This window comes from Ascaphus truei, unplaced genomic scaffold (genome assembly GCF_040206685.1).
Source record: "Ascaphus truei isolate aAscTru1 unplaced genomic scaffold, aAscTru1.hap1 HAP1_SCAFFOLD_1889, whole genome shotgun sequence".
Taxonomy (NCBI): domain Eukaryota; kingdom Metazoa; phylum Chordata; class Amphibia; order Anura; family Ascaphidae; genus Ascaphus; species Ascaphus truei.
Window position 1 is genome coordinate 41,284 of NW_027454792.1, and position 9,414 is coordinate 50,697.

The following is a 9,414-nucleotide window of genomic DNA, read 5'->3' on the forward strand; positions in this document are numbered from 1 at the left end:
GCATGCATCCCTCTCCCCCTCATACACTCTCCCCTGCACTCACTGCATACATCCCTCTCCCCCTCATACACTCTCCCCTGCACTCACTGCATACATCCCTCTCCCCCTCATACACTCTCCCCTGCACTCACTGCATGCATCCCTCTCCCCCTCATACACTCTCCCCTGCACTCACTGCATGCATCCCTCTCCCCCTCATACACTCTCCCCTGCACACATCCCTCTCCCCCTCATACACTCTCCCCTGCACTCACTGCATGCATCCCTCTCCCCCTCATACACTCTCCCCTGCACTCACTGCATGCATCCCTGTCCCCCTCATACACTCTCCCCTGCACTCACTGCATACATCCCTCTCCCCCTCATACACTCTCCCCTGCACTCACTGCATAGATCCCTGTACCCCTCATACACTCTCCCCTGCACTCACTACTTGCATCCCTGTCCCCCTCATACACTCTCCCCTGCACTCACTGCATGCATCCCTCTCCCCCTCATACACTCTCCCCTGTACTCACTGCATGCATCCCTCTCCCCCTCACACACTCTCCCCTGCACTCACTGCATGCATCCCTCTCCCCCTCATACACTCTCCCCTGCACTCACTGCATGCATCCCTCTCCCCCTCATACATTCTCCCCTGCACTCACTGCATACATCCCTCTCCCCCTCATACACTCTCCCCTGCACTCACTGCATACATCCCTCTCCCCCTCATACACTCTCCCCTGCACTCACTGCATGCATCCCTCTCCCCCTCATACACTCTCCCCTGCACTCACTGCATGCATCCCTCTCCCCCTCATACACTCTCCCCTGCACTCACTGCTTGCATCCCTCTCCCCCTCATACACTCTCCCCTGCACTCACTGCATGCATCCCTCTCCCCCTCATACACTCTCCCCTGCACTCACTGCATGCATCCCTCTCCCCCTCATACACTCTCCCCTGCACTCACTGCATGCATCCCTCTCCCCCTCATACACTCTCCCCTGCACGCACTGCATACATCCCTCTCCCCCTCATACACTCTCCCCTGCACTCACTGCATACATCCCTCTCCCCCTCATACACTCTCCCCTGCACTCACTGCTTGCATCCCTCTCCCCCTCATACACTCTCCCCTGCACTCACTGCATACATCCCTCTCCCCCTCATACACTCTCCCCTGCACTCACTGCATACATCCCTCTCCCCCTCATACACTCTCCCCTGCACTCACTGCATACATCCCTCTCCCCCTCATACACTCTCCCCTGCACTCACTGCATAAATCCCTCTCCCCCTCATACACTCTCCCCTGCACTCACTGCATGCATCCCTCTCCCCCTCATACACTCTCCCCTGCACTCACTGCATGCATCCCTCTCCCCCTCATACACTCTCCCCTGCACTCACTGCATGCATCCCTCTCCCCCTCATACACTCTCCCCTGCACTCACTGCATGCATCCCTCTCCCCCTCATACACTCTCCCCTGCACTCACTGCATGCATCCCTCTCCCCCTCATACACTCTCCCCTGCACTCACTGCATGCATCCCTCTCATACACTCTCCCCTGCACTCACTGCATGCATCCCTCTCCCCCTCATACACTCTCCCCTGCACTCACTGCATGCATCCCTCTCCCCCTCATACACTCTCCCCTGCACTCACTGCATACATCCCTCTCCCCCTCATACACTATCCCCTGCACTCACTGCATGCATCCCTCTCCCCCTCATACACTCTCCCCTGCACTCACTGCATACATCCCTCTCCCCCTCATACACTCTCCCCTGCACTCACTGCATACATCCCTCTCCCCCTCATACACTCTCCCCTGCACTCACTGCATACATCCCTCTCCCCCTCATACACTCTCCCCTGCACTCACTGCATACATCCCTCTCCCCCTCATACACTCTCCCCTGCACTCACTGCATACATCCCTCTCCCCCTCATACACTCTCCCCTGCACTCACTGCTTGCATCCCTCTCCCCCTCATACACTCTCCCCTGCACTCACTGCATACATCCCTCTCCCCCTCATACACTCTCCCCTGCACTCACTGCATACATCCCTCTCCCCCTCATACACTCTCCCCTGCACTCACTGCATGCATCCCTCTCCCCCTCATACACTCTCCCCTGCACTCACTGCATGCATCCCTCTCCCCCTCATACACTCTCCCCTGCACTCACTGCATGCATCCCTCTCCCCCTCATACACTCTCCCCTGCACTCACTGCATGCATCCCTCTCCCCCTCATACACTCTCCCCTGCACTCACTGCATGCATCCCTCTCCCCCTCATACACTCTCCCCTGCACTCACTGCATGCATCCCTCTCCCCCTCATACACTCTCCCCTGCACTCACTGCATGCATCCCTCTCCCCCTCATACACTCTCCCCTGCACTCACTGCATGCATCCCTCTCCCCCTCATACACTCTCCCCTGCACTCACTGCATGCATCCCTCTCCCCCTCATACACTCTCCCCTGCACTCACTGCATACATCCCTCTCCCCTTCATACACTCTCCCCTGCACTCACTGCATACATCCCTCTCCCCCTCATACACTCTCCCCTGCACTCACTGCATACATCCCTCTCCCCCTCATACACTCTCCCCTGCACTCACTGCATGCATCCCTCTCCCCCTCATACACTCTCCCCTGCACTCACTGCTTGCATCCCTCTCCCCCTCATACACTCTCCCCTGCACTCACTGCATACATCCCTCTCCCCTGCACTCACTGCATGCATCCCTCTCCCCCTCATACACTCTCCCCTGCACTCACTGCATGCATCCCTCTCCCCCTCATACACTCTCCCCTGCACGCACTGCATACATCCCTCTCCCCCTCATACACTCTCCCCTGCACTCACTGCATACATCCCTCTCCCCCTCATACACTCTCCCCTGCACTCACTGCATACATCCCTCTCCCCCTCATACACTCTCCCCTGCACTCACTGCATACATCCCTCTCCCCCTCATACACTCTCCCCTGCACTCACTGCATAAATCCCTCTCCCCCTCATACACTCTCCCCTGCACTCACTGCATACATCCCTCTCCCCCTCATACACTCTCCCCTGCACTCACTGCATGCATCCCTCTCCCCCTCATACACTCTCCCCTGCACTCACTGCATGCATCCCTCTCCCCCTCATACACTCTCCCCTGCACTCACTGCATGCATCCCTCTCCCCCTCATACACTCTCCCCTGCACTCACTGCATGCATCCCTCTCCCCCTCATACACTCTCCCCTGCACTCACTGCATGCATCCCTCTCCCCCTCATACACTCTCCCCTGCACTCACTGCATGCATCCCTCTCATACACTCTCCCCTGCACTCACTGCATGCATCCCTCTCCCCCTCATACACTCTCCCCTGCACTCACTGCATGCATCCCTCTCCCCCTCATACACTCTCCCCTGCACTCACTGCATACATCCCTCTCCCCCTCATACACTCTCCCCTGCACTCACTGCATGCATCCCTCTCCCCCTCATACACTCTCCCCTGCACTCACTGCATAAATCCCTCTCCCCCTCATACACTCTCCCCTGCACTCACTGCATACATCCCTCTCCCCCTCATACACTCTCCCCTGCACTCACTGCATACATCCCTCTCCCCCTCATACACTCTCCCCTGCACTCACTGCATACATCCCTCTCCCCCTCATACACTCTCCCCTGCACTCAGTGCATACATCCCTCTCCCCCTCATACACTCTCCCCTGCACTCACTGCATGCATCCCTCTCCCCCTCATACACTCTCCCCTGCACTCACTGCATACATCCCTCTCCCCCTCATACACTCTCCCCTGCACTCACTGCATACATCCCTCTCCCCCTCATACACTCTCCCCTGCACTCACTGCATGCATCCCTCTCCCCCTCATACACTCTCCCCTGCACTCACTGCATGCATCCCTCTCCCCCTCATACACTCTCCCCTGCACTCACTGCATGCATCCCTCTCCCCCTCATACACTCTCCCCTGCACTCACTGCATGCATCCCTCTCCCCCTCATACACTCTCCCCTGCACTCACTGCATGCATCCCTCTCCCCCTCATACACTCTCCCCTGCACTCACTGCATGCATCCCTCTCCCCCTCATACACTCTCCCCTGCACTCACTGCATGCATCCCTCTCCCCTCATACACTCTCCCCTGCACTCACTGCATGCATCCCTCTCCCCCTCATACACTCTCCCCTGCACTCACTGCATGCATCCCTCTCCCCCTCATACACTCTCCCCTGCACTCACTGCATGCATCCCTCTCCCCCTCATACACTCTCCCCTGCACTCACTGCATACATCCCTCTCCCCCTCATACACTCTCCCCTGCACTCACTGCATACATCCCTCTCCCCCTCATACACTCTCCCCTGCACTCACTGCATACATCCCTCTCCCCCTCATACACTCTCCCCTGCACTCACTGCATACATCCCTCTCCCCCTCATACACTCTCCCCTGCACTCACTGCATGCATCCCTCTCCCCCTCATACACTCTCCCCTGCACTCACTGCTTGCATCCCTCTCCCCCTCATACACTCTCCCCTGCACTCACTGCATACATCCCTCTCCCCTGCACTCACTGCATGCATCCCTCTCCCCCTCATACACTCTCCCCTGCACTCACTGCATGCATCCCTCTCCCCCTCATACACTCTCCCCTGCACGCACTGCATACATCCCTCTCCCCCTCATACACTCTCCCCTGCACTCACTGCATACATCCCTCTCCCCCTCATACACTCTCCCCTGCACTCACTGCTTGCATCCCTCTCCCCCTCATACACTCTCCCCTGCACTCACTGCATACATCCCTCTCCCCCTCATACACTCTCCCCTGCACTCACTGCATACATCCCTCTCCCCCTCATACACTCTCCCCTGCACTCACTGCATACATCCCTCTCCCCCTCATACACTCTCCCCTGCACTCACTGCATACATCCCTCTCCCCCTCATACACTCTCCCCTGCACTCACTTCTTGCATCCCTCTCCCCCTCATACACTCTCCCCTGCACTCACTGCTTACATCCCTCTCCCCCTCATACACTCTCCCCTGCACTCACTGCATGCATCCCTCTCCCCTCATACACTCTCCCCTGCACTCACTGCATGCATCCCTCTCCCCCTCATACACTCTCCCCTGCACTCACTGCATGCATCCCTCTCATACACTCTCCCCTGCACTCACTGCATGCATCCCTCTCCCCCTCATACACTCTCCCCTGCACTCACTGCATGCATCCCTCTCCCCCTCATACACTCTCCCCTGCACTCACTGCATGCATCCCTCTCCCCCTCATACACTCTCCCCTGCACTCACTGCATACATCCCTCTCCCCCTCATACACTCTCCCCTGCACTCACTGCATACATCCCTCTCCCCCTCATACACTCTCCCCTGCACTCACTGCATACATCCCTCTCCCCCTCATACACTCTCCCCTGCACTCACTGCATGCATCCCTCTCCCCCTCATACACTCTCCCCTGCACTCACTGCATACATCCCTCTCCCCCTCATACACTCTCCCCTGCACTCACTGCATACATCCCTCTCCCCTCATACACTCTCCCCTGCACTCACTGCATACATCCCTCTCCCCCTCATACACTCTCCCCTGCACTCACTGCATGCATCCCTCTCCCCCTCATACACTCTCCCCTGCACTCACTGCATGCATCCCTCTCCCCCTCATACACTCTCCCCTGCACTCACTGCATGCATCCCTCTCCCCCTCATACACTCTCCCCTGCACTCACTGCATGCATCCCTCTCCCCCTCATACACTCTCCCCTGCACTCACTGCATGCATCTCTCTCCCCCTCATACACTCTCCCCTGCACTCACTGCATGCATCCCTCTCCCCCTCATACACTCTCCCCTGCACTCACTGCATGCATCCCTCTCCCCCTCATACACTCTCCCCTGCACTCACTGCATGCATCCCTCTCCCCCTCATACACTCTCCCCTGCACTCACTGCATGCATCCCTCTCCCCCTCATACACTCTCCCCTGCACTCACTGCATACATCCCTCTCCCCCTCATACACTCTCCCCTGCACTCACTGCATGCATCCCTCTCCCCCTCATACACTCTCCCCTGCATTCACTGCATGCATCCCTCTCCCCCTCATACACTCTCCCCTGCACTCACTGCATGCATCCCTCTCCCCCTCATACACTCTCCCCTGCACTCACTGCATGCATCCCTCTCCCCCTCGTACACTCTCCACTGCACTCACTGCATGCATCCCTCTCCCCCTCGTACACTCTCCCCTGCACTCACTGCTTGCATCCCTCTCCCCCTCATACACTCTCCCCTGCACTCACTGCATGCATCCCTCTCCCCCTCATACACTCTCCCCTGCACTCACTGCATACATCCCTCTCCCCCTCATACACTCTCCCCTGCACTCACTGCATACATCCCTCTCCCCCTCATACACTCTCCCCTGCACTCACTGCATACATCCCTCTCCCCCTCATACACTCTCCCCTGCACTCACTTCTTGCATCCCTCTCCCCCTCATACACTCTCCCCTGCACTCACTGCTTACATCCCTCTCCCCCTCATACACTCTCCCCTGCACTCACTGCATGCATCCCTCTCCCCCTCATACACTCTCCCCTGCACTCACTGCATGCATCCCTCTCCCCCTCATACACTCTCCCCTGCACTCACTGCATGCATCCTCTCCCCCTCATACACTCTCCCCTGCACTCACTGCATGCATCCCTCTCATACACTCTCCCCTGCACTCACTGCATGCATCCCTCTCCCCCTCATACACTCTCCCCTGCACTCACTGCATGCATCCCTCTCCCCCTCATACACTCTCCCCTGCACTCACTGCATGCATCCCTCTCCCCCTCATACACTCTCCCCTGCACTCACTGCATACATCCCTCTCCCCCTCATACACTCTCCCCTGCACTCACTGCATACATCCCTCTCCCCCTCATACACTCTCCCCTGCACTCACTGCATACATCCTCTCCCCTCATACACTCTCCCCTGCACTCACTGCATGCATCCTCTCCCCCTCATACACCCTCCCCTGCACTCACTGCATACATCCCTCTCCCCCTCATACACTCTCCCCTGCACTCACTGCATACATCCCTCTCCCCCTCATACACTCTCCCTGCACTCACTGCATGCATCCCTCTCCCCCTCATACACTCTCCCCTGCACTCACTGCATGCATCCCTCTCCCCCTCATACACTCTCCCCTGCACTCACTGCATGCATCCCTCTCCCCTCATACACTCTCCCCTGCACTCACCTGCATGCATCCCTCTCATACACTCTCCCCTGCACTCACTGCATGCATCCCTCTCCCCCTCATACACTCTCCCCTGCACTCACTGCATGCATCCCTCTCCCCCTCATACACTCTCCCCTGCACTCACTGCATGCATCCCTCTCCCCTCATACACTCTCCCCTGCACTCACTGCATGCATCCCTCTCCCCCTCATACACTCTCCCCTGCACTCACTGCATGCATCCCTCTCCCCTCATACACTCTCCCCTGCACTCACTGCATGCATCACTCTCCCCCTCATACACTCTCCCCTGCACTCACTGCATACATCCCTCTCCCCCTCATACACTCTCCCCTGCACTCACTGCATGCATCCCTCTCCCCCTCATACACTCTCCCCTGCATTCACTGCATGCATCCCTCTCCCCCCTCATACACTCTCCCCTGCACTCACTGCATGCATCCCTCTCCCCTCATACACTCTCCCCTGCACTCACTGCATGCATCCCTCTCCCCCTCATACACTCTCCCCTGCACTCACTGCATGCATCCCTCTCCCCCTCATACACTCTCCCCTGCACTCACTGCATGCATCCCTCTCCCCCTCGTACACTCTCCCCTGCACTCACTGCATGCATCCCTCTCCCCCTCGTACACTCTCTCCCTGCACTCACTGCATGCATCCCTCTCCCCCTCATACACTCTCCCCTGCACTCACTGCATGCATCCCTCTCCCCCTCATACACTCTCCCCTGCACTCACTGCATGCATCCCTCTCCCCCTCATACACCTCCCCTGCACTCACTGCATACATCCCTCTCCCCCTCATACACTCTCCCTGCACTCACTGCATACATCCCTCTCCCCCTCATACACTCTCCCCTGCACTCACTGCATGCATCCCTCTCCCCCTCGTACACTCTCCCCTGCACTCACTGCATGCATCCCTCTCCCCCTCATACACTCTCCACTGCACTCACTGCATGCATCCCTCTCCCCCTCATACACTCTCCCCTGCACTCACTGCATGCATCCCTCTCCCCTCATACACTCTCCCTGCACTCACTGCATGCATCCCTCTCCCCCTCATACACTCTCCCCTGCACTCACTGCATACATCCCTCTCCCCCTCATACACTCTCCCCTGCACTCACTGCATGCATCCCTCTCCCCCTCATACACTCTCCCTGCACTCACTGCATGCATCCCTCTCCCCCTCATACACTCTCCCCTGCACTCACTGCATGCATCCCTCTCCCCTCATACACTCTCCCCTGCACTCACTGCATGCATCCCTCTCCCCTCATACCCTCTCCCCTGCACTCACTGCATGCATCCCTCTCCCCCTCATACACTCTCCCCTGCACTCACTGCATGCATCCCTCTCCCCCTCATACACTCTCCCCTGCACTCACTGCATACATCCCTCTCCCCCTCATACACTCTCCCCTGCACTCACTGCATACATCCCTCTCCCCCTCATACACTCTCCCCTGCACTCACTGCATGTATCCCTCTCCCCCTCATACACTCTCCCCTGCACTCACTGCATGCATCCCTGTCCCCCTCATACACTCTCCCCTGCACTCACTGCATGCATCCCTCTCCCCCTCATACACTCTCCCCTGCACTCACTGCTTGCGTAGTCGGGGGGTGCGTAGATCTCGTTGAGATGAACAGGACCGGGTTTCGCCACCTTCAGATAGACCATGTCTGAGGTGTTCTTCAGAGCAGCAACAGCCTCCTCGTGTCTCACATCCTGCAGGTTTGTGTTATTCACCTGGGTGGAGGAGAGGGGGGTGAGGGAGGGGGAGGAAGAGGGGGTGGTGAGGGAGGGGGAGGAAGAGGGGGGGGGTGAGGGAGGGAGGAGGTGGGAGGGAGAAGGGGGGGAGAGCGTGGTGAGGGAGGGTGAGAAGGGGGGTGAGGGACGGGGAGAGAGGAGTGAGGGAGAGAGGGAGACAGGAGAAGAGGGAAAGAGAGGAGAAGATGGATAGAGGGAGAAGGGAGAGAGGGTGGTGAGGGAGGGGGGGAGGGGGAGACAGGGTGGTGAGGGAGGAGGGGGAGGGAGAGAGGGGAGGAGGGAGGGGGGAGGGGGAGGGAAAGAGCGGGTGAGAAGA

The 9,414-nt window shown here is 58.3% G+C and overlaps 1 protein-coding gene across 1 annotated transcript in view; it reads right to left on the reverse strand.

Annotated features, from left to right (window-relative positions):
• The window catches only part of LOC142477035 (disks large homolog 3-like), a gene marked incomplete at its 3' end in the record, with an annotated part of 47,210 nt that extends 38,139 nt beyond the window's left edge, over positions 1 to 9,071 (reverse strand). Inside the window, exon 1 of the mRNA XM_075582107.1 lies at positions 8,933 to 9,071. The remainder of the gene's footprint in view (positions 1 to 8,932) is intronic.
• Between the last annotated feature and the right edge of the window lie 343 nt (positions 9,072 to 9,414).